The sequence below is a fragment of the Canis lupus genome, chromosome 25 (assembly GCF_011100685.1).
Source record: "Canis lupus familiaris isolate Mischka breed German Shepherd chromosome 25, alternate assembly UU_Cfam_GSD_1.0, whole genome shotgun sequence".
Taxonomy (NCBI): domain Eukaryota; kingdom Metazoa; phylum Chordata; class Mammalia; order Carnivora; family Canidae; genus Canis; species Canis lupus.
The window spans coordinates 25,984,246-26,012,123 of NC_049246.1; positions in this window are offsets into that span (position 1 = coordinate 25,984,246).

Consider the following 27,878-nt stretch of genomic DNA (forward strand, 5'->3'; position numbering starts at 1 on the left):
TGTTTGCTCATTTTTTTGTTCATTGTTTTGCACATTTCCATTTCATCCTCACAGTTTTACTTCCACTCATCACTATGTTATCTAGTTTTTTTAATCATGTTTCTTCAATTTCTCAAATTCTTTTGAGAGGAAATTTAGCTCTTTTTCTTATTATTACAAATCTGCCTTTAAAAAAATTACCTACAATCTCACTTATTCCCTAAGGCAGCATTCTCAGAGCTTATTTTACTCGACTAGTATTTTTGGAGTGCCATCTGAGGACCACTATGAGGCTGCTAAAACGAAGCCATAAAATGTCATATAAAAGAGTGAGTGAGCTTCCTAGTACAGATGGCTTCTGAATCGTGTTTGTAATTTTGTAGCAGACTATTATTTTATAAATCTGCAAAATCTGTAAGTAAGATTAAACTAAATCAGCACTCTTGAAGAGAAAATATTTTTAAATACATAAAGGCCATTCACTGGGTGTTGGCACTAAAAGGTAAGACAAAATGGTATATCTGATCCAACACTTCCATTCTGTCATCCTGGCTTCATAATAGAACAATGTGGTGAATCTGTTTTTTATTTTTAGAGATTATATATGTTGTGCCCAAGATTGCGAATCTGAGAAACCACCAAGGAGCCGACACCGATGCAAACACACGAGAGTTTATTTACAAGCTCGAGCTTGGGTCCAAGTGTACCCGACACAGCGGAGCAGGGACTTGGACCCCAAGACTAAGAGGCGTAGCAGCTTTATAGGGGCCAGTGGCCAATGGGATACACAGAAAGTTGCACAGTCCTGTCGGGTCCACACGCAGGTGGCCAATTGAATTACATCTTACCCTATAGTATCCATTTGAGCTGGCCTATTACTTTAGTCAGGAATTGGCGCGCAGTTTTGGGGGGCACAAAGCAGGGTTACATTGTTATGAGCCGATTTCCTAGGGTGTGCCCAGCAGCTTGACTAGGGTGGGGCAGCGCCTTAAGCAATAAGCAGGTTATGTGGGGGTCATACAGGAGGTGGCAGGTGTAGCACAAAATGGAATCAGTCCTGCTCTGCTTGTCCAGGGGTAGGGGATTTTTGTTAAATTTCCTGGGTCCCACAATATACACTTAAAGCTCTGATACTTTCATGACTTTTATGTCATGGCCAAATACATGATGTTACAGGTCAGAAGTTCAAGGTAAAGGTAAAGACTGTTACAGTTTGGTTTCAATTATTTTCTTCTCTGCTTCCTGCCAGTTTTGTCAACCTAAATAAATCTAGTGTCTAGCTGATGCCTGTCATATGAATGCAACTTCAGATTTGGGACAATCACCAGCTCATTTCTAAAAACTCAGGCTGGGCATTTGAATTCTAACTATTCTTAGATCAATTACCTTTTCTTTCTTAGGGAAGAAAAAAAAATTTCATGAAGCATAACATTATTTTGGCTACTGACTTCGTTTTACTCTAGAGAAAATATTTTCCTGTTTCTGCCTCCTTAGAGTTTCTCAGGAAAGATCACTGGAATGTTGGTTAAAAGAAAAGCCTTCAAATTTAAAGGATGATTGAACAGCGAGAGACAATTGAAGAGATTTAGAGTCTGTTCACATTTCAACGAGGGGAATGAAATTTTGATCTGCAGTTAGTCATTTACATATCAAAACATTAGAAAGGACTAAGGAGCAAAGGTCTCATTTAGGAGGGAAAGCAGATAGCATGTAGCCTATATGAATTAGCAGATTCATAATTTCAGGGTCCTCTTCTGCACTTTCCAGGTCCCTGTGCTTATTGCTTTAAGTAATAATGTCTCATACCCAGAAAAACTTATGTTTGCCTTCAGGGTAATATAAATTAATGTACGGACACCTGGGTGGCTCAGTGGTTGAGCATCTGCCTTTGACTCAGGGCGTGATATCAGAGTCTCGAGATCAGGTCCCACATTGGGCTTCCTGCATGAAGCCTATGTTCCCCTCTACCTGTGTCTCTGCCTCTCTCTCTCTCTCTCTGTCTTTCATGAATAAACAAATAAAATATTTTTTAAGGAAATTAATGTAGATGTTAAAAACTCAATCAGACTGTGAAAAGTTATCTTTTAATTTGTGATTCATTTTGAGCCACGTATGGTATTGTTTGGTGGACTGATGGTATAGACACTTTGGAAGACTGACAGTTTCTTACAAAATGAAATATGCTGTTACCATTCAATCCAGCAACTGCACTTCTTGATATTTACCCAAAGAAGTTAAAAAACATTTGTCTATACAAATAACTACACATGGCTATTTATAGTAGTTTTATTCATAAATGACAAAACTTGGAAGCAACCAAAACATTCTGCAGTAGGTAAGTGGATACATAAACTGTGGTATATCCAGATAATGGAGTATTATTAGAGCTGAAAAGAAATGAGCCATCTAGCCATGAAAAGACGTGGGGAAACTTAAATGCATATCACTAAGTGAAAGAAACAAAACTGAAAATCTATGTAATGTATGATTACAACTAAATGAATGAAAATTTATGAAGACAGTAAAAGGATAAGCTGGAGGCTAGGGGAGGGAGGGATGAATCGGTGGAGTACAGAGAATTTTTAGGGCAATGAAACTATTCTTATGATACTCTAATGGTAGACACGTGTCATTATACATTTCTCAAAACCCTAGAAAATACAACACCAAGAGTGAGCTGTAGTGTAAACTATTGATCTTGAGTGCCAATGCAAATTCATCAATTATAATAAATGTACCACTCTGATGGGGGATGTTGATGGGGGTGGGAGGAGGTTGTGTTGGTGTGGGGACAGGAAATACAAAGGAAATCCCTGTACCTCCTGTTTAGTTTTACTGTGAACTTAAAACTACCCTAAAATATAAAGTCTACTTAAAAATATATATATGAGAGGGGCAGCTGGGTGGCTCAGTCAGTTAAGCATCCAACTCTTGATTTTGGCTCAGGGCATTGTCTCAGGGTGGTGAGATCAAGCTCTATGCTGAGCATGAAGTCTGCTTGAGATTCTCTTTATCCCTTTGCCTCTCCTCCCCACTTGCTCTTTCTCTCTCTCAAAAAAAAATAAAAAATAAAAAATCGGAAAACTGTCTATTCATGTATTCAACATGGAAGTCTTTATGGAGTATCTACTTTATGTCAGATACAATGACTTCTGCCTTCGAAGAGTTGTAAAGAAGAGAAAAAATACAATAAACCTGATGAATTATGGTCGCTGTTATAATAGGAAAAAATCTAAGATATTCTACAGAAGACAGTCTCCAAAATTCATAACCACAAAGATCAAAAGTTAGGTGGTCAATCCTGAGATAACCTTTTTTCTGTTTTTGCAGCAGTTCTCTGAAACTATCCCTTGCCATAAAAGGAAAAATATTACAAGACTGCATCTAATTGTTAAATATAGAGTGGAACATGTATATTGACAGTACAGTTTTAACCTCATACATTGTTTATAAATTTTTCAAACTGTAACAGAAGTGGCAATGGGATGTAGGGATATAAAATTGTATACCTGTGGTCCAGATTAAAATCCTAAACTGAATGGAATGGAAACTGAAGTCACATAAGTAACTTGCTTATAACCTGACTTGGAGTTGCATTCATAATCTATGCACAATTAATTTTCCTTTCTTTACCTTTTGGTTACAAAATCTATAAATATATTTGTAAAATAATATAAACTGTCAATACTGGATTTTGTAATGTTAGTCAATAATTTACAAGAATTTATAAGGAAGGAACTTCTATTATTCAAATACTACTGTAACCTTGAGGTAAAATAAGAGTAAATCGTAGCAGATACCTGTTTGAGAAGGAATGCTTTCAAATTCAAGTAAAAAGTCCAATTGTCAGTGGCTTAAATAAATACTTCTTATCTATGAAATCTGATGTTAGCTATTGTTGTAGTTCAGTGTTCAACAATGTCATAAAGATTCAGGACTAGGAGCTTTTATATTTGTGCCTACATTTTCCATTCATAATCATATTGGTGGCCTCATGGTTGCAAGAAAGCTGCTGCAGCACAGCATCAGGACTGAACTAAAGGTAAAAAAAAAAAAAGCAAAGGAAGAACAACATCTGTAATTCAACTTTTAGAAGAAATGCACACATTTGAAAAATTAAAATATTCACTTAAAATTTTATATCACCACAAAATTCAAAAAAGCTTATCCTTTGTGAAATAAGAAATTGTTGCCAGGTGGACTGGAGAGACCTCAAGCCCTAAGCCCTTTCAAGCCCATCTAAAAGATGTCACCATTGGCTCTTGATTCTCATCATTTTTCTTCCTTATTTGGTCAAGGGTTTCCTGCTGTGGCACCCTCAGGGAGATTTTAGTGTGCCAATATGGTAAAATGAAGGAATAATTTGAACTTTGGGCCTACTTTCTCAGCCATTTGGGGCCTGTCTGATTTGATCTGTTTTCTTATGATTTTGTTCTGGAGTGCTTCCTGAACAGGCCTCTGACCTCTTCATGGTCAGCCATGACTTCCTCTTTTCTGGACCACACACATACTGTTAGCACCTAACTAACTGCCTATTCTAACGAAATGAAAGGTAAACTGGTAAGCAAATGCTGTTGAGGGCAAAATAAATAATATACAAAGGGAATAAAAAGAAACTGGATACAAAACAGGAATGCATTAAGGCCATTAAGTTGTCAGCACAGAGTTCAAATCACCACTAAAATTTTAAAAAGCATTGCACATATTTAAATTTGAGTGAATTTGAAATTAAAGACTACATACTGGCCAACAAAGTTATAGACTGAGGGAGAATAAGAATGTGCTACTACTGGTAACATTTAAGAAATATTATAGTCAAAGCCATCTGCAAAGAAATTCACATCCCTAATAGTTCGTGTAAAAGGAAACAATGATAACTTGACCGAATTCTAAAAAAAAAAAAAAAAAAAAAAAAAAAAGAAAGAAAAGAAAAAAAAGGGAAAAATAAAAGCTAAACCAAAGGAAGGAAGGAAGGAAGAAAAAGGAAGGAAGGAAGGAAGGAAGGAAGGAAGGAAGGAAGGAAGGAAGGAAGGAAGGAAAGAAGGAAGGAAGGAAGGAAGGAAGGAAGGAAGGAAGGAAGGAAGGAAGGAAGGAGGGAAGGAAAGCTAAGGGGAACTAGGAGGGTAGAAGATGAAATTAGAACTCCATGTAACAAGAAAGGTGCAATACTTCTCTTAATCTGGTAAAAATGTTCTACTGAAAGATACAATAGTAGTTTTAAATAAGAAATTCTTCAATAACACTTATTCTGTACTTGACAAAAATCTATGTAAATACGGTATTTTTAAATTCTGACAACTGCCCAAGGAGATAGATACTTTTGTTATTCTGCTTTCATAAATGAAAAACACTGAGGCACAGAGAAGATTAGTAACAGATTCTTTGCATAATCAGGGCACAGATCACAAAGACAGAAGGTGGTAAAACCAGGATTTGAACTTGAGCAGTTTGTCACCTGGCTCTCGACTCTGGCTCAATATTATGCCATGTAAACCATGCTTCTAAAATTCATCAATAAACATAATTTCAAACAAGTACCCAAAGCATATTTTTGGACTTGAAAAACTAATTATAAATTATATTTTAAGGATTTTCAAGAATGTTTTGATTTAGAAGAGTAATAGAGATTGATTTTACCACCAGTTACTGTGGAACACATAATTAGTAATATTGTTCTATAATTAGACTATATAAATCATTGTAACATACCAGGAAGTAGCAAAACTAAGCTTACTAGAATGAAATATGTGCAATGATGAGGTTTAAATCAGTGGTAAGAAGAGTTAGCAAAAGAACAGGCATTTATTAAAAAATATTCCTATGTATACAATGAATTACAGAAAGACTTAATGGCTAATCTGTTTAAATGAGAGAACTGTAAAATATATACATGGATATTTATCTGACCTTGAGTTGGGTAAAACAAGAAATGTATAAATTAATAGATTTAAATATAAAAACTTATGAGTTGATATGGAAGAAATTATAAAAATAATAAAAAATAACCTGAAATGAAGTATATTTAAAATATATACAAAAAGAGTATTCTATCAAGTAAGTTAAAGAAAATAATAAAAATCCTAACTGTAAAATATGAAAGCTATTCCAACAGTTACCCCCTAAAAAAGAGAATATAATAACTATTGAATATGTAGTAAAATAATGAAACTTTTTACAAAAGACACAGTTAAACCACAATGAAGTACTATTTGCATATTATCAAACTGTCAAAGTCTTAAAAACTTTTGAAAATAGTTCCACGGATCAGGTACTCTTGTGCACTGTTGGTGGCCATATAAATTGGTACAACCTTCACCGAATATAATTCGATAGAAATAAATTAATGCACTAAAGCATTCATGGGCACGTTTGAAGGATTCTGTGCTAAGAATTTTCTTTTAATTTGGTATAGAGTGTAGTATTGGTAGGGTGATTTCTAAGCTTCTTTCCTATTCTAGGTGTTTTCCTATCTGTCTATCTATCCATCTATCTTTTATCTACACGCACACACATACACATACAATATTCGAAATGATACACATGTAGAAAGCAAAGTGCATAAAGGAAAACTATGATTATGCAAGAGGTTACTTCAAAAAGAGTGAAAGAGATTCGCCTCTAGCAAGCACAAATGCATAGTGCATAATTTATTGTACATTTCTTTCCAATTTTACATAATAGCTTACATTGTTCAGGCACCAGTGTTAGCTATATCTATTTGATTGCTTTTTTATGGCAGAGAATTACAGTGCTGCAAAGTCCATTATTTTTTATATAACATTTAATAAACAATTCATTTTAGGGTTTTGGAACCAAAGGAAATGAAAACTATCTCTTGCAGATGGGTAACCCCGATGGCTTCGATATTTAAAGGAAAATGAAGCCTGAATACCTTGCTTACTCAATTGATTTTAACAACTACTATATATATCACTGGGCCATGCTTTCAGATGCTCAGAAGAAAATCTTACTAAAATCTGAATGCTTGAGGAAGTTGGGAAGAATATCATAGAGCCAAACTATGTAATGGTAACATAAGAAATATTGTTGGCAAGTCCTTCCCTAAGTCAGGGAAGTCATCTTTTACATAATATTTATATAAAATTCCAATCTTCTGATCAAAAGGAGCACAGTGAGTCTGCTCAGGATAAATTGTAACAATGGATAGAAAATAAAAGAAGGAAAGTAAAGAAAGGCCAGTGTAGAAATATAGGTATTGCTGGGTGACTTCACATTTCAATGTAAAAGAAAACACGCAGAGGGTTTTCTCTAGGTGCTGTCTGTGAGTGCCTAAGTTAATTTGTGGCAGAGATTTGTGATTTTAAGGTCTTCAGGAAGGAGGAAGGATGTGCCTAAGGGACGTTATTTGCTCTTATTTATCGTGGCTGGGCCTTCTCTTTTCTACCTTAACCCATTTTATCTGGCCAGTGAAGTATGGAGTGGCTTTTGTTATTTCAGTATGTTTTGGTTAATCTATTTCATTAGACTTGGGGATACTTTTATTAAATGTATGATTCAAGAAATCATTAATCCAAGTAGATATTTATTGCTCTTCAAATGATATATTTTGAGTAATAGTTTTGGAATGCTAAATATTTTTTTAAACAACAGGGAAGCAATTATGTAGAAATTAATATTTTAGATTAGAATGAGAACAAGTAGAAAAAAAAAAGAATGAGAACAAGTAGACTCATTTGTCATTTCTTGGCAAAGCAAAGCTATGTCTTACAGTTACTTTTTTCCATCTACAGAAATTGTTCAGAGACACACAGCATATTTCACATGATAGATTTCACCATCCAATGTCTAGAAACTGAAAACATCTCTTCTAGCTTAGACAACAAAGCAACATTTGTCTCAGTCAATTCTCTTGAAGTGAAATAGAAACAGTTTTATGAAAATATTTTTCTCCCTTTGGTTGTGAATGGTTTGATATTAAGGTTCAAAGTTCAAATACTTACATTCTGTAAATTCTATAAACCCATTCCTAGGAATGTTACTTTCTCAACATTGCATAGGGTGGCCAAAATAAAAGCATAAGATGAAGCAGTGGTTTCCAGGCTTGTCAAAACAAAGTAACCGACATGTATTCATTTCCCAGGACTGACAACAAGGTACCACAAACTGGGTCTTAAACCAGCAGAAATGTATTCTTTCATGTTCTAGAGGCTCTAAGACTGAAATCAAAGTGCTCACAGGTCATGCTCCCTCTGAAGCCTCAGGAGAAAGATCCTTCCTTGCCTCTTCCAACTTTTTGTGGCCCAAGATGTTCCTTGGCTAGTAGCGGCATCACTCAAATCTCTGCCTTCATCTTCTGTGTTGGTCATCTTCTGTGTTGTGACTTTGTTAAATTCACATTTGTTTAAGCAGAGCCCAGGACATTGGATGGCTAGCCAAGATTCAATGAAAGACCAAAAGATGAAATTACTGGGTGGCTCAGTTGATTTAAGGGTTTGCCTTCAGCTCAGGTCATGATCTCAGAGTAGTGGGATTAAGTCTTATATCAGGATCCCTGCTCCACAGGGAGCTTGCTTTTTTGTTTGTTTGTGAAGACTTTTTTTTTTTTTTAATTGGAGTTCAATTTGCCAACATATAGCATAACACCCAGTGCTCATCCCATCAAGTGCACCCCTCAGTGCCCATCACCCAATCACCCCAACCCCCCACCCACCTCCCCTTCCACTACCCCTTGTTCATTTCCCAGAGTTAGGAGTCTCTCATGTTTTGCCACCCTCACTGATATTTTCACTCATTTTCTCTTCTTTCCCTTTATTCCCTTTCACAAATTTTTACATTACCCAAATGAATGAGACCATATAATGTTTGTCCTTGTCCGATTGACTTATTTCACTCAGCATAATACCCTCCAGGTCCATCCACATTGAAGCAAATAGCGGGTATTTGTCGTTTCTAATGGCTGAGTAATATTCCATTGTATACATAGACCACATCTTCTTTATCCATTCGTCTTTCAATGGACACAGAGGCTCCTTCCACAGTTTGGCTATTGTGGACATTGCTGCTATAAACATCGGGGTGCAGGTGTTCTGGCATTTCACTGCATCTGTATCTTTGGGGTAAATCCCCAGCAGTGCAATTGCTGGGTCGTAGGGCAGCTCTATATTTAACTCTTTGAGGAACCTCCACACAGTTTTCCAGAGTGGCTGCACCAGTCCACATTCCCACCAACAGTGCAAGAGGGTTCCCCTTTCTCCACTTCCTCTCCAATATTTGTTGTTTCCTGTCTTGTTAATTTTCACCATTCCCACTGGTGTGAGGTGATATCTCATTGTGGTTTTGATCTGTATTTCCCTGATGGACATTTTCTCATGTGCTTGTTGGCCATGTCTATGTCTTCCTCTGTGAAATTTCTGTTCATGTCTTTTGCCCATTTCATGATTGGATTGTTTGCTTCTTTGCTGTTGAGTTTAACAAGTTCTTTATAGATCTTGGATACTAGCCCTTTATCTGATAGGTCATTTGCCAATATCTTCTCCTATTCTGTAGGTTGTCTTTTAGTTTTGTTCACTATTTCTTTTGCTGTGCAGCAGCTTTTTATCTTGATGAAGACCCAAAATTCATTTTTGCTTTTGTTTCCCTTGCCTTCATGGATGTATCTTGCAAGAAGTTACTGTGGCCAGGTTCAAAAATGGTGTTGCCTGTGTTCTCCTCTAGGATTTTGATGGAATCTTGTCCCACATTTAGATCTTTCATCCATTTTGAGTTTATCTTTGTGTATAGTATGAGAATGGTCTAATTTCATTCTTCTGCATGTGGATGTCCAATTTTCCCAGCACCATTTATTGAAGAGACTGTCTTTTTTCCAGTGGATAGTCTTTCTTGCTTTGTCGAATATTAGTTGACCATAAAGTTGAGGGTCCACTTCTGGATTCTCTATTCTGTTCCATTGATCTATGTGTCTGTTATTGTGCCAGTACCACACTGTCTTGATGACCAAGGGAGCCTGCTTCTCCCTCTGCATCTCTCTCTCTCTCTCTCTCATAAATAAATAAAATCTTAAAAAAAAAAAAAAGACCAAAAGACCAAAAGATGGCAAGAGAAAGTGAAACAGAAGTTTATTAATCACAGGTCCTGGAAGAAATACACACCATGCCTTGAGGGGCTACTGTAGCAGGTCAAGGCAGAATGCAGAATGACAGTTAGGACCTGGGGTATAGGCCTTTATTAGGGTCTGCAAGAAGGTGCTTTGGGTTTCCCTGCTAAGGCTAGATTGATCAACTCAAATCAAAGAGAGTGCAGCTTTGGTAAGCTTTGTGGGAATCTTATCTAAGGGATACAGAAGAGAAAGGCCCTGGGAACTGGGGGAGACTACTGTTTCCATGGGCTGCTGGGCAAGCCTTATCAGAAATTTAAATTTGCTTGTGACTCTGCTCTGAGCTTGCAGGAGGAGCTGAAGTCAGTTTGAGGTTCCTGTAGGCCACTTAGCCATATAGCATGAATGCCAAGGCAGCAATACCATGGAGTACTTTGGCCTTCACATAGTCTTTGTGTAAGGATTTTAATAGAGTTTAATAGCACCAGAGTCAAGTTTCTAAGGTCAAATCTGGGTATGCCTTCCTCATATTTGGAAACTTTGTAAATTAATATAATTGAATATCAGAGATGCTAACTAAATTTAGTATCCACATTTTCCTGATTTTTGTCTTGGATTTCCTGGAAATATGTAGTGGTCTGAGTTTTGGAAATGTTGTTAATTATGAGTAATATAAATACTCATTTGTAATGCGGGTGACATTTATAAAACTATAAAGTTAGTTTTATATCTACTAATGAGGAGCAGAAAAGACTTTTATTACTATAAGGATAAAAATAAAAAGAAGGATAAGATAAGCAGATTTTGAAAATCAAATGGAACCTTTACAGTAATTATATTTGGGAAATATATTCCATGTTTGCATCAATTATATTTTTTAATTTGAATATAAATACTCAAACCCATACTATTTGTTAATAGCAAGTACATTTTCCTTTTTGAATATTATGACATCTTTATTAATGCCTTTAAGTAGTATATAGATTCAAAACCATGAAAGATTTGCTGTGGTTGGACTTTTGCTGCTTCTCTATTACAAATATAATACAAAATGGGGGGATCCCTGGGTGACTCAGTGGTTTAGTGCCTGCCTTCAGCCCAGGGTATGATCCTGGAGTCCTGGGATCTAGTTCCATGTCAGGCTTCCTGCATGGAGCCTGCTTCTCCCTCTGCCTGTATCTCTGCCTCTCTCTCTCTCTCTCTCTGTATCTCTCATGAATAAATAAATAAAATCTTAAAATAATAATAATAATAATACAAAATGTAAAATAATGTAGTGTACCAATATCTCCTTTGTTATAAATATGTATAACATAAATATACAATCCTCATTAAAAATATACAATAAAGTTTTTATGGCAAATATTCAAATTTTTATTATTCAACAAGTTGGTAGATATATTATAAAAATCAAATCAATGGCAATTTCTGCCATTTTGCAAAATTCACACCAATCTTCACAACCTTGCCAATGTCACAAAACTGATAATCTGTCATACAAATAAACTGGTAGGACAGAAGGATAACAGGCTCACTGTAGCATCTGCCATCACTTTGACTAGGAAGTGTGATTCTGAGGTTGATAGGATGAGGAGAGATTTACCCTTCCAGCACCTTCTCCTTGAAACTGAATCCTTGGATAGTGGAATTAAAGGATGACATTAAATGTGATGTAATTCTTATCAATTGCCACTTCCTTATTATTTGCTTAATTTTCCATTTAAGTAAATTATTCTAGCCACCTGGTTTTAAAGAATGTGTAGTGGGAAAAAAAACATACCTTTGCCTGTCTGAACATGTTTATAAGATAGACAACATACCTTGGAGATATGGTGTGTTTAGTCCCACACCATCACAATAAAGCAAATGCTGTAGTAAGGCAAGTCAAACAAATTTTTTGGTTTCCCAGTGCATATAAAAGTTATGCTTACACTGTAATGTAATCTATTAAGTATACAATAGCACTATGTTTTAAAAATGTATATACCTTAACTTAAAAATACTTTATTGCTAAAAACTGCTAACCATCATCATCTGTGCTTTCAGCAAGTGGTAATCTTTTTGCTAGTGGAGGGTCTTAGCTCATTGTTGGTGGCTGCAGACTGATCAGGTGGTAGTTGCTGAAGGTTGGGGTAGCTGAGGCATTTTTTAAAACAAGACAACACTGAATTTTGCTGCATTGATTGACTCTTCCATTCATAAATGAGTTCTCTGCAGCATGTGATCCCGTTTGATAGCATTTTACCCACAGCAGAAGTTCTTTCAAAATTACAGTTAGTCCTCTCAAACCCTTCCCCAGCTTTATCAACTACGTTTATGGAATATTCTAAATCTTTTGTTGTCATTTCAACAATCTTCACAGCATCTTTACCAGGAGTAGATTCCATACCAAAAAACACATTTTTTTTTACTCTTCTATAAAAAGCAATTCCTCCTCTATTAAAGTTCCATTGTCACACCTTCAGGCTCCACTTCTAATTTAGTTCTCTTGCTATTTCCACCACATTGGTTACATTCCACACTAATGTCTTGAACCCCTCAAAGTCATCTGTGAGGTTTGAAATACACTTCTTCCAAACTCCTGTTCATGTTGATATTTTGGTCTCTTCCCATGAATCATTAATGTTCTTAGTGGATCTAGAATGGTGAATTCTTTCCACAAGATTTTCAATTAACTTTGACCAGACCCATCAGAGGAATCACTATGGCAGCTAAAGCCTTCTGGAATGTATTTCTTAAATAATAAAACTTGAAAGTTGAAATTGCTCCTAATCCATGGGCTACAGAAGGGATGTTGTATTGTGTTCATAGGCATGAAAACGACAATACTGTTTTGCATCTCCAACTGCACAGTCAATAAGTAATAATACTTTGAAAGGCACCTTTTTTTTTCTGAGCAATAGGTCTCACCAGTGGGCCTAGAATATTCAGTAAGCCATGTTGTGAAAAAGATGTGCTGTCATCCAGGCCTTGTTGTTCCATTTATAGAGCAAACACAGAGTAATTTAGCATAATTCTTGAGAGCTCCAGGATTTACAGAATAGTAAGTAACCATTGGTTTCAACTTATGGTCACTAGTTGCTTTAGTCCCTTACAAAGAAGTCAAACTATCCTTTGAAGATTTGAAGCCTTGAAGCCAGGTATTGACTACTCTCTAGCTCTGAAAATTCTAGATGGCACTTCTTTCAACCGAAGATTGTTTCGTTTGCATTAAAAATATGTTGTTTAGTATGGCCACCTTCATTAATTATCTTAGCTAGATCTTCTGGAAAACTTTCTGAAGCTTCTACATCTGTACTTCTTGCTTCACTCTGCATTTTTTTGTTATGGAGATGGCTTCTTTCCTTAAACCTCAGGGACCTACCCCTACTAGCTTCCAACTCTTCTTCTGCAGCTTCCTCACTTCTTCCAGGCTTCATAAATTTGAAAAGAGTTAGGGCCTCACTTTGGGTGATACTTTGGCCTAAGGAAATGTGGCTATTTTTCTTTTCTGTCCAGACCACTAAAATTTTCTCTTATCAGCAATAAAGTTGTTTCACTTATCATTCATTGGGCTTTTGGAGTAGCACTATATCATTTCCTTCAAGAACTTTTCTTTTGCGGGGCACCTGGGTGGCTCAGTGGTTGAGCATTTACCTTTGGCTCAGGTCATGATCCCAGGGTCCTGGGATCCAGTCCTGCATTGGGGTCCCCTCAGGGTGTCTGCTTCTCTCTCTGCCTATGTCTCTGCCTCTCTCTGTGTCTCTCATGAATAAATAAATAAAATCTTTAAAAAAAAAAGAACTTTTCCTTTACATTCACAACTTGTCTAATTGGTGCAAGAGGCTTAGCTTTCAGCCTACCTGAGTTTTTGACATGCCTCCCTCACTAAGTTTAATCATTTCTAGCTTTTGATTTAAAGTGAGAGATGTGTGAATTTTCCTTCCACTTGGACACTTAGAGGCCATTGTAGGATTATTAAGTGGATTAATTTCAATATTGTTGTGTCTTAGGGAGTAGGAAGACCAAGAAAAGGGAGAGAGCTACAGAAACAGCTAGTCAGTCGAACAATCAGGACACACACATTTATTGATTAAGTTTGTTGTCTTATATAGGTGCAGTTTGTGGCACCCCAAACCAATTATAGTAGTAACATCAAAGATAACTAATCACAGATCACCATAACAAATAGAAAAATTTAAAAAAGAAAAAAGAAAAAAAGAAAAAGAATGACAAACTTTGAAATATTGCAAGAATTACCAAAAAGTGACACAGAGACAGTAAGTGAACAAATGCTATTGAAAAAATGGTGCTGATAGACTTGATAAAGGGTTGCCACAGACTTTCAATCAGTAAAAAATGCAATATCTGCAAAGTACAATAAAGGAAAGCATAAGAAAACAAAGCATACCTGTGTTGCTGGGGGAAAAACTTATGATATTTTTATATTTAAATAATTTACAGAATCAAACTATTTTAAAGATACATAATGCACAAAGGTATAAACAACAAACCAAAGCAATAAATATTTTGGCTGACACTCTAGGTGTTTGAATTTCATGCCCATACAGAAACAACAGATCAAGCTGAGAAATAACAAAAAAGACCCTTGTGGGAGGATCAGTACTAAGGTTTGATACATTATCTAAAATGTCTAATTTTGAACAAAAAACTATAAGTTGACAAGAAACAGGAAATGTGACCCATATACAGGAAAAAAAGCAACAGAAACTGCCCATGACAGGGCCCAGATGTCAAACTTAAACAAAGATGTCAAAGCAACCATTATAATGTATTCCAAGAATTTAAGGAGTGCTTAAAGAGATAAAGATAAAGGATGACAATGTCTAATTCATTAGAGAATATCAATAAAGAGATGGAAATTATAAAAAAGAATTAAATAGAAATTCCAGAGTTGAAAAGTACAATAGCTGAAAAAAATCAATGAATTTGAAGATAGATTGATATAGAAAAGCAGAAAGAAAAATTATATTTAAAAAGGGACTTCAGAGTAATGTAAGAACCAACAAGCACACCAACATACGGATAACAGGAGTGCCAGAAGAGAGAAAGAGAGGAGAAAAAAGACAAAGACTAAAAAGTACCAAAATTTTATTAAAAACATTTATCTACACAATCCAAGAAGCCTAACAAACTCTAAAAGGATAAATGGAAGTATATCACACCAAATATATCATAATAAAAATGGCATAAATCAACAACAATGAAAATCTTGAAAGCAGTGAGGGAAAAAAAATCAAGCAACCAAGTAAACATATAGTGCTTTAACTGAATTTATATGGCGTAGAGATATTTATATACTGTAACAGTAAATGATATATTGTTCTAGGTTTTATATTCTTTAGATACTTTTAATTTTCAAAGTGTCCCCCGAATTCTAGCATTCAAAGCCAAATCTAAGAATAAAAAGGATAACCACCAGAATCCAAGAAGAGACAGATGGACTGAGTGAAATTCAGTATTTTTTAGTTGATCCTGGTTAATCACTTCTATGTAGAGATCTTAAAAGTCATTTAAGTTGGAGAGCACCTGGGTGGTACAGTCAATTGAACATCTAACTTGATTTCAGCTCAGGTCATGATCCCAGGGTCCTGGGATGGAGCCATGCATCAGGCTCCACTGTCTCCCTTTTCCTTTGCCTCACCCCCCCCACTCACACACACATGCACTCTCCCTCTAAAATAAATAAATAAATCTTTTTAAAAATTCATTTAACTTGATTTTATCTATGATTTTATAAACTTCATAAGTAATATGTAAACTACCATTCCACTTGTGATACAATATAAATCTATAAAATTTTTTAAATATGAAAAATAATGTAAAAAAACTGTACAACTGTTGAATCACTATATTGTACACCTAAAACCAATATAACACTGGAATTTGAGTTAAATTAAACTGAATTGAAATCGTATAAAAAAAATTCTTAAAGTGATCCAAGAAAACAATATTTGTATATGTTTATATTATTATTACTAACAGTATTTATTGGCAAAAAACCCACAATATCATCTATCGAAAGAAGGAAGAATTTGTTATTTTAAGATTGGATTTTAAGTTCTCACTGATACTTACTAGCAATATATACTTGTTCACTTTAATCAAATTCTGTAAGTCTTCATAATTTTTTTTTAAGTCTTCATAATTTTACCTACAAACTAAAAATATTTTCTTGATACCCAAGAAAACAAGTCACAGTAAAATGAACTATGAGATATGAACATTTATAGACTAATTTTCATGCTAGCTGTGTTATGGCTATTCTACTTCCCTAAACCATAAATTCTGTGAAGATAGATGTTATCAACTGTGTACAACATCTAAACTTATTGATACATACTTGACAGAAACTGACACTTCTATTGTAAATTGAAAGCACTGGAGAGTAATGTGTATTTGAAATACAAATGCTGTTCTTCTCAAAGTTGTGCTCTCTTGAACTATAATTAAAGATGTATTTTCCTATTTAACAGATATGACAAGAAAATGAAATGCTCAAAGCAGTGAGTGATGAATCATACAACCCCAACAGGTGAAATAAGCCACTCTAGACTATTGAAAGTTACTTATTCTGGTGAAAAAAAAAATTGTTTTACAAATTATATTTCTGTCTCAGATTATTGATTTTGCCAAACCACTTTTTGCCATCTCCTGCAGAAATACGTATCTTAATAAAATACTAATATCTGTAATGTTGTATTTTGTTATCCCATTTATATAAAAAGATACATAGATACAATCTATTAAAATTACATATCCTGGAGTCCTGACTACTCCATCAATAGAGCATCTGACTCTTAATCTTGAGATTGTGAGTTTGAGCCACATGTTGGGTATAGAGGTTACTTTAAAAGAAAAAGAGTGAAATGACATCTTCTGTAAGAGAGTATATTATCTTATTATTTTCAGAGTTATCTTTCATTGTAAAAATAAATGGAAACAAATTAATGAAAGAGCTTTTTAAGTACCTCTGCTCCCTTTCTCCATTTCCTCTTTTATTTACCCTTTTATTTTTAAGAGAGAGAGAGAGCTCATGAGCAGTGGGGGGGACAGAGGGAGAAGAGAGAGAGAATCTCAAGCAGGCTTCACAATCAACATGGAACCTGACTGGGGGCTCAATCTGACAAACCTGAGCCAAAATCAAGAGTCAATCAATCCTCAATCGACAGAGCCACCCAGGTGCCCTTCCCCTAATTTTCCCCAATGTTACCACTCAGCTCTTAAGAGAAAACCATTAACATTGTGATGGTAAAAAGTTTTGTTTTAAAGGACTATGTTCAACAAAGTTAAAGCAAATAAATTCATCAAAATGAACACATAATTAACCAAATAATTACCATCTTTATAAGTATTCCCTCCAATTCTGTAAGCAATGATGATCACTGATAGATCAGGATTGATTCTAATCCTGTTGTTCATTACCTCTGTGACCAACAATTTTTTAAATTAATTTAGAAGTCTATGATGATACACCAGGCATTCCACTAAGTGCTGTGAATACTTTGTCTCACTTTTATACTATTTTACTGAGAAGAAAACAGATACTCAGAGAACTCATTTGCCCAATCTGGTACAGTGGATAATAAGTATGAGACCAGAAGGCATAAGACTGATGGTCCTTTAATAACTGGGCAACCACTACTCAAGATGTTGAATAACTTATTAAACATTTCTTGCCCAATTTTATCCTCTGTACTAAAGACAATCAAAATATCTATCTCATTAAGTTATCATGCTTATTAAGTGAGATGAGTTTATGTGAATAAATTTCACAGAGTATTTTTCATATAATAAGCAAAGCTGAATAGACACAGTATCTTCCCCAAACATATAACTCATTTAATATCAATTTCTAAAGTTACAAACTGTCTATAATAGAGATAGCCCTCCCTCATCTATTATTAATTTACATTGTACTTGTTCGAGAGCAAAAGTGAATTCGATATGGTTAGAGTGATGATTTCTCTTCTAAATTATAGAATCTACCAATCCTTTTTCTATGCATGAATAATTTGATCGTCAAAAGCATTGCTTCTACAGTCTGGAAAAAGAATTCTAATTACTTATTGTTTTATAAAACTAAGAGCATATTTTGAAATTATTTTATTAAGATTTTTCTCCTTCAGCAATAGAGAAATTCATGAAACCTAGAAGATAAAGACAGTGTGCTGGACCAGACACCAAAAATTAAAATCCAAAGCATACAATTCTAATGTACTAAATAGTAATACAAAGAACACATCGTTTTTATTATAGTTCCAAGAAATATCCTAATTATATCAGCATTAATTAGCTCATTTAATCTAAGCAATAACCAATGAGACAAGTATTATTATTATTTGCAGTTAACAAATGAAAAATATTAAGTAACTTCTGCAGGGTCACACATCTAATAAGTGTCTGAGCTACACAGATAGGGCACCCCTGGAAAAGTTATTTACCCCATCAGAGCCTCTATTCTCAACCTGAAGAAAGAGGTTTAAGATAATACAGAAGGCAGGATTTTTAAATGACCACTTCCATGAGTCACATCACTTACCCAGGGTCATTTTTATTGATAATTCAATGGATAGGGGTGGTGGGAAACATATATAATATGGAAACTTTTGGCATTACTGAACTATCTGTCTGGGTCTTTCCTTGATGTATTATAATATATGCTGGCCCAGAGCTAATATGTGAAGTCTCTAAAGAAGCCAAACAGGGCCTCATGTGTATAATGAAAAGCACTTTTAATCATGAAATATCTCTATTTTATACTCCCAAAACTACATAGCTCACACTGACATTTTTCAGTGAATCATGACTCATCATGATTTGCCATAAACAATCCAAACAGACCATGTATATCCTTCTAAAATGATTCTATAAATAATGGCTGTCTTTTTATCATCAGGAGACATATTTACAAGGTGATTTGATCAGGTCATTTTTCTCCAGGTATCCTAGGTTAGAACTGGGTACCAATAATCTGCTAAACATTTTTTCCTCCTGCCGAACTAGATTATTTGCAAAATATTTTCAAGTCTATCATTGTGGTACTTCAAAGTCAGTTGTATTATATATAACCCGGGCCCTTCTCAATTAACATATTAAATTTCTCATTAACATCCAAAATAATTTAGTAGGTTAAGGAGATAAGAATAGCAAAATATTCAGCTGAATCCAAGATGGTAGAGGAGTAGGAGAACTTAGTTTTGTCTGGTCCCAGGAATTCAACTGTTCACCATAAAATCATTCTGAATACCTCTGAATACCTGTGAACTCAACCAGAGGTCTGAGAAAGAATAGCCCATAAGAGTGGTTCAACATCCACAAATCAATCCATGTGATATACTACATTAATAAAAGAAAGGACACGAACTATATGATCCTCTCAATAGATGCAGGAAAAGCATTTCACAAAATACAGCATCTTTTCTTGATTAAAACTCTTCACAGTGCAGGGATAGAGGGAACATACCTCAATATCATAAAAACCATCTATGAAAAGCCCACAGTGAATATCATTTTCAGTAGGGAAAACCAGAGAGGTCTTCCCCTAAGGTCATGAACACAGCAGGGATGCCCACTCTCACCACAGTTGTTCAACATAGTGATTGAAGTCCTAGCCTCAGCAATCAGGCAACAAAAAGAAATAAAAATCATCTGAATAGGCAAAGAAGAACTGAAACTCTGACTCTTCACAGATGACATGGTACTCTGCGGAAAACCGCCAAAGACTTAACCCCAAAATTGCTAGAACTCATACAGGAATTCAGCAAAGTGGCAGGATATAAAATCAATCCACAGAAGTCAGTTGCATTCTATACACTAACAATGAGACAAAGATAAATTAAGGAGTTGATTCTGTTTACAATTGCACCAAAAACCATAAGGTACCTAGGAATAAACCTAACCAAAGAGGCAAAGGATCTGTACTCTAAAAACTATAGAACACTCATGGAAGAAATTGAGAAAGATACAAAGAGATGGAAAAACATTACTTGCTCATGGATTGGAAAAACAAATATTGTCAAAATGTCTATGCTACCTAGAGTAATCTAGATAATCAATGTAATCCCTATCAAAATACCATCCACTTTTTTTTTTTCAACAGAGATAGAAAAAATAATCCTAAAATATGTATGGAACCAGAAAAGATCCCAATTAGCTAAAAGAATGTTGAAAAAAAAAAAAAAACTAAAACTGGTGGCATCACAATTCCAGACTTCAAGCTCTGTTACAAAGTTGTAATCATCAAAACAGTATGGTACTGGCACAAAAACAGATCGATGGAACAGAATAGAGAACCCAGATATGGACCCTCAACTCTATGGTCAACTCATCTTCAACAAAGCAGGAAAGAATATCTAATGGAAATAAGACATCCTCTTCAACAAATGGTGTTAGGAAAATTGGACAGCCACATGCAGAAGAATGAAACTGGACCATTTCCTCACACCATACACAAAAATAGACTCAAAATAGATGAAAGACCTAAATGTGAGACAGGAAACCAACAAAATCCTAAGGAGATCACTGGCAATAACCTCTGTGACCTCAGTTGCAGCAACTTCTTTCTAGACATGTCTCTAAAGGCAAGGAAAACAGAGGCAAAAATGAACTATTAGAACTTCATCAAGATAAAAAGCTTTAAAAAAAAAGAGATAAAAAGCTTTTGCACAGCAAAGTAAACAATAGACAAAATCAAAGACAACCGACAGAATGGGAGAAGAGATTAGCAAATGACAGATAAGGGGCTAGTATCCAAAATCTATGATCTGTAAACTCAAGACCCAAAGAACAAATAATCCAGTCAAGAAATGAGCAGAAGACATGAACAGACATTTCTCCATGGAAGACATACATATGGCCAACAGACACATGAAAAAATGCTCAACATCACTCAGTATCAGGGAGGTACAAATTAAAGGCACAATGAGAAACCACCTCATACTAGTTAGAATGGCTAAAATTAACTACTCAGGAAATGACAGATTTTGGTGAGGATGTGGAGAAAGGAGAATCCTCTTACATTGTGATGGGAATGCAAGCTGGTATAGCCACTCTGGAAAACAGTAGGGAGGTTCCTCAAAAAGTTAAAGAGGAGCATCTCAGTGGTTCAGTTGGTTAAGTGTTTATCTTCGGCTGAGATCATGATCCCAGAATCCTGGAATCAAGCCCTACATCAGGCTCCCTGCTCAGCAGGGAGTCTGCTTCTCCCTCTGCCCCTAACCCGCTCATACCCTTTTGCATACATGTGTGCAACTCTTCGTCTCTTTCTCTCTCATTAAATAAATAAATAAATAAATAAATAAATAAATAAATAAATAAATTTTTTTAAAAAAGTTAAAAATAGAGCTACCCTATGATCCAGTAATTGCACTATTAGGGATTTACCGCAAAGATACAAATGTAGTGATCTGAAGGGCCACCTTCACCCCAATATTCATAGCAACAATGTCCGCAATAGCCAAACTATGGAAAGAGCCAGATGTCCATCAACAAATGAATGGATAAAGAAGATGTGGCATATGTATATATACACAATGGAATATTACTCAGCCATCAAAAATGAAATCTTGCCATTTGCAATGAGGTAGATGGAACTAGTGGATGTTATGCTAAGCAAAATAAGTCAAATCATAGAAAGACAATTATCATATGATCTCACTCATATGTGGAATTTAAGAAACAAAACAGAGGATCATAGGGGAAAAGACTCTTAATTCTAGGAAACAAACTGAGGGTTGCTGGAGGGGCGGTGAGGGGTTGAAGTAACTATGTGATGCAATGAGCACTGGGTATTATATACAACTGATAAATCACTGACCTCCACCTCTGAAACTAATAATACATTACATGTTATTAATTGAATTTAAATTTTAAAAATTAAAAATAAATTTTAAAAGATCAGCAAAATATTACTGGTAGAATTTAATCCTTCAGTATGGAACTTAAAATGTTAAATATTTTTGAATAGATCATTAGATTTTTGTCATAGAATTCCTCAATATAACACTGTCAACAGAAAAAAATAATAAACCAATAAGCAATTTTTAAAGCTTTGTAAGTGCTTAGGGTTTTTTCTCCACTTACTGATTATTGAGCAACCAGAGATTCAGTAGTAGCTGTTGAGGAATCATTGCTCATCAGATTAAAGTTATAACACATTATCTTCAAAAACCAATGCCAAGATAGAGAAGTACCTATATCTTTTAGACTGCCCTAAAGTTTTAAGAAAAAATTGGTAATAAGTATAAAATTAGTGATAAGCATAAAAAACTATTCAAAGAAAAGGGAAATATGCCATGTAATATTACATGAAAGATTAAATAAGTAGAAAAAATGAAATAATTAAGATACTAAAAAAACAACTAGAAATGAGAAAATACTAAAACATAGAATGTCAAATGCATCCTAGCATCAGTGTATATAGGTGTGTATTCACATTTTACCGATTATATATTCATACATATATATTAACATGCAACTATATTGGAGTATATTTCCCCAATTATTATTTGTTTTTTTGGTTTTTGATTTTTTTAGTCACATATGTGGATTTTCTTGTGATTTATTTTATTTTATTAAGTTATAATTTCCCTCCTCATCTATTTGTCAGAAAAATTTTGACTTTATTGTGGTATAGTGTCAGAAGTTTTATTTTTATATTTAAGTCATCAATCTATCCTAATAACAAAGATGAGATTAAATTCTAGAATAGTTAAAAATAGCTCATCTACAACTGTACCATTTTCTGAAACAAGATAAATGTTCTAGTTGGCTCATAAAGTACTGGAAATCATAAAATAGTCAAGGATTAATGGAACTACCTAAAATTGTCAAACAATAAATTCTTAAAATACTGCAAAAGTCATGGCTGGCAAGAATATAAGTAGCTATTATCTTTGTTGTTATTTGAGTCTCTGATACAGCAACCAAAACCATATCCTGATTTATACATTGTCTTTGAGACTGCGTATTTATCTTTAATAAAATGAAAAAGAACCCTTGAAGAGTAATTTATAAAAATGCTGAAGAAAAATTATTCAGATATTCAGATTTCAGATCTTAAAAGTGTGACTTTTGAATATCTGCTTGTTTTCCAAAAGAAACTAAGTCTCCCATAAAAACTCTAAATCCTTAGTGGCATCCTGTCACGATTTAGAATGTGCCATGCTGAGTTAGCTCGGCTTAGACCAAAAATACCTCCTAGACAGAAATTCCAAAAAGCCATTGGTTCCTTGATCATCCCATGCAGAATTGCCGGCAACCTATTAGCCAGGATCTCCAAGTATCTCCAGTTTAATTAAATAACTGATGAGTCTAAATCATTTGTTTTAGTGTAAACTAATTATCATATTCGGTTCAGTCTAAACCTTTTTCAGTTCATAGATCTGATAGGTATGCAAATATGGATTCCTTTTTTTCTCAACTCTCAGAGTACTTATTATCTTTTAAATTTGTTCTGTCAACAATGTTATTATATGTAGATGTAAAATCTTTCAATTTATTGAATGCTCTTTCTATTTCATTTGGAGGGGTATAGTTCTTCATAGTATTCTTATCTGTAAATTTAAATTCCCATTTATGTTTTTGTAAGGTCCATGTCATAATAGTGATGGTGAGAAGGAACAAGATGGGTTGCAGGGAAAGGTAAGCCAGCTTGAGCTGAGCACGGAGGGCCGTTCCTCCTCGGTTTCACCGGATTGCAGGCAAATTGCCCTGAGTCTCCAACTATAGTGCAGATACTGCTTCTCCCTGGGGCAACAGAGAGTATTGTACAAAAAATCATTTTGTTTAGAGCCAAAGACTTGGTCAATGTCAGTATCACAAAGTAAGAGTGTTGATTTCATACGATCCCAGACATCTCCTAGTTAATATTCCAGATCCCAGAGTGCTCCAGTGTCACCCACATGCAAGCCTGAAGCTCCCTCAGAGCCACTGCTCTGAGTCCTGAAGTTCTCTCCTGGGTACTTTTTTGGGTTATCTTTTTCAAACCCATCGCCATTGCCTTTCTGCTCCAGGTGGTTTTTCCTAGTTGAAAATGTTCTCTTCCAACTTGAAACTTGTTCTGATTGTCACGGTAACCATACATTTTGCTTATCTTTTTTTAATAAATATTCATTCTCTGTCATTTCTAAGGATTTGAGCTCTGGGAAAGGATGGCACATTAATAAAATAAAACTTAAAAAAACCCTCCTTCCAAATGTATCTTAGATGTTTTTATTCTGTTTTTTGAAATCCCTTAGTTAATTAAAATAATATTATATTTTCTAAGTCTCGGAGAATTTGGTGGGACATTCGTATCTTTATGAAAGTTACAGTAACAGGAAAATAGCTCTCCAGGCTTCTTTTCTATTTCTTACAAATATTTGTTTTATAAAGGCCAGGCATGCTTTTTCAAAAGTATTTTATATTTAATATTTAATTGATTTAATTGATTCTCATGAATTTTTCATTTATTGAATTTTTTTTACTTACCTATTATACTTTTGCTTTTTAATATTTCCTATTGTGTTATCTAATATGTAAGGGGAAAAAACTATAAAATACAGGAGTCAGAATGGTTATGCTGGTATTTTTTCTACCGAATTTACATGAGAGAAATTCCAATATTATTATTAGTTTTTTTATCAATTAATTCTTATGCTTTAACCAAATCTTAATTTATAATTTTTTCTGCTTTACTATTTAAGACCAAAAAATCATGTGACAAGCTCTGCCTTTCAAATATTTATTGTAGGACTACCTGAGTGGTGTAGTTGGGTAAGTGCCCAATTCTTCATTTCAGCTCAAGTAGTGATCTCAGGGCCCTGATCTCAGGGTTGTGCGATCAAGCCCCGTGTCAGGCTCCACATTCAGCATGAAGTCGGTTAGAGACTCTCTCTCCTTCTCCCTCTGCCCCTCCCACTCATGCTCTCTCTCTCTCTCTCTCTCTAAAATGAATAAATAAATCCAAATAAATAAATAAATAAATAAATAAATAAATAAATATTGTAGTTGTATGAGATATCACTATTATATGATTTTTCTCTTAATTTTTTAAATAAATTTTTCCTGTTTCTTATATTAATATTGGGATACACACTTTTGTTTTTGTATTTGTTTGCATTTTCCTATTATACATTTATAGGTCTTTTATTTTTCAGGTTTTTAGGAGGATAAGGAACATATCCATTTTATATTGACATGATTTTTTTTTATTATTTTTTGACATGATTTTAATTTTGATTTTTATATTACATTATGTTTGGCAAACCTTGGAGTTTCTATTTTTCTACCAATGATTTTAATTTTTATATCTGACTTAGTAGATAATGTCTTAATTCTATTTTATAGTTTATGCAGTTTTGTACCTTGTTTTATTTTATTATTTTGTTATATGACCTACTTTCATTTGGTGTTTCTATTTTTTTCTCTCTTGTTTTCAAAGTGTAGAATCTTGTTTTGATTTAAAATACTTTTTTATATTCAAGTCTTTTAAAATCCAATTAGAACCCATCTTTATTTCACTATCTATATCAAAACTGGGATAGTATATATTGACTTTCCTGGATTTAAGATGAAATCAACACATTCAATTCTTGACATTGTTAAACCACCAGATTTTTGTGACTTCATTAAAAGTAAAAGGAAAATAAAAGTAGGAATACCTATTCATTCAAAAGTAATTTTTTAAAAGTTTCCAGAGGAGGTCGAAGAAAATGATACATGGCACATAACACCAAAATATTTCTATAAATGCTCTACATGCACCTTTTTATCCCTTAATTATATTTACTATGTCAATGTGACCTTTCTCCTTCTTCTCTTTCAAGTAGCATATCTTGCCTTGCTCCTTTGTCTTTTCTCAAGTATTCATCTTCTCAACCCCCCTTCCCTTTCTTCTCTCTCACTTCTTTCCTTTATGTCTTTCCCTATTCACACTTGCTTCTATGGCCTCCCCAATAACCATAGAGTTGCTGTTGGTCAGTCCTTCTAAATTACTTAAGAGAAGTATTCCCTCTCTCATTTTTTATAATTTCCAGGCATCACCACAGTTAGCAAATCAAATCATTTGAGGGAGTTAACTCCTATCTGAAGACTTAACAGCTGCATATACAGTTATATGGCACAGGTCCACTGACCCATGGATTTTTTTTTTATAGTATAGGGCTGTAAATGTATTTTCTCTTATGATTTTCTTAATAACATCTCATTTTCTGTAACTTACTTTATTTTAAGATTACAGTTTATAACACAAAATATATGTTGACTGTTTATGTCAAAAATAGGCTATCTCTAATTAAGTTATGGGAAGTCAAAATCTATATGATTTTTTTTACTGTGTCAATGTTGGTGTCCCTAATGCCCTCATTGTTTGAGGGCCACTGTCAATGCTCATCATTATTGACCTATAACCTTCTTCTACCAGGGAAATAACTGATGATCATATACAAAGAAAGAAGCACTATCTATTTTGTGGCTTCTCTACCATCTTGAGGCTCATAGCCAAATCTTTTCCCACTCTCTTTCCCTCTAGGGTTGGGCTTAACTCAACTCTGAAGGCTCTACAGTGCTTTTGTCCACTTAAGCTGAGCTATCATCATGAAAACCTAGGAATCAGATTTGTACTATCTTGGAAATATAAACACCTGTCTTCAATTTGAAAGGAAACCAGGCTGGTGAGCCAGCAACTTCTATTGTCACTTTGCTTCTTCTGTTAGCATTTCACCAAACCTCCATTGCCCATTCTATTCTCAGGGAAAAATAATCTTGGATATTTGCCCTACAAATTTAATCTCTCCCTCTAGGGTCTCTGTATCACACTAAAGGGAGAAGAATTCCACTTTTATATAGAGTCTTTTTCCCTCACATAGATATAGTCCACCATAAGACATCCTTTGTATCTCCTTGTTTTACCTGGAAAAAAAAATTTCTTATTAAGCCCTGAATACAAGCTTCCATTTATCCATGTGATCATACTAAAAGCAAATTAAGAGAAACTGTCCCTAAACTGTATTGAATAAATACTGAGGAGCCCCGATTAGAATTAGAGATCCAGCTACCATGACTTCCCTCCTTCCTTCCTTTCCAAACCATGGCTCCCTGAAATTCTTGCATCTTATTTTTCCCAGACCAGATTTGCCAAATTTTTATCAAATATGAGTACACCATAGGTAATATGCAGTAACTCTTACTTTCTCTCAGTAAATTCTGAATCCTTCTTCCTCCAACTCCACCACAAACAACTAATACCACTCAGTTAACCATTTACCCCACTATTAGAATAGTCTTCCTAATTTATAAGTCTAATTCTGTTTCTCTTCTGTCCAAAAAGTATTACAAAATAAAATTCAAACTCCTCAAGATCACACTCATGGTTCTCAGTCATCTGGCCTCAATCTACCTCCAGATCTTAACCTTTTCTGCTCTTTCTCATTGTGTATGTTGCATTTAAATCAGACTGTTTGCAAATCCATTTAGCAGGGGTGGATTTCCACTTGAAATGCTATCAACTCTTGGAGAACTATCAAGTCTATAATTTGAAATCTTATTGACTCAAATCTTATGTTTATCATTGGCCTACATTATTCCTCACTTAGAAATAATCATTCTTGACTTTTAAACCCCACTAGAAAATAATAATCTACTCTCCCTTTTTATTGTTGCAGGTATATAGTTAACCATTACAGTAGCAGTCCAATGAATGCTGTCCTCTAGTATTCATATTATTCATATTCTCCTACAATGACCCTGGACTTAGCGACATTATTGTTTGTAAAAAGGGATATTAACAAGTGTGATATATGAAGAGATTTGATTAGTATTTGAACACTGGCCCATATATCCTTGGAAAACTCCCCCTTAGAAT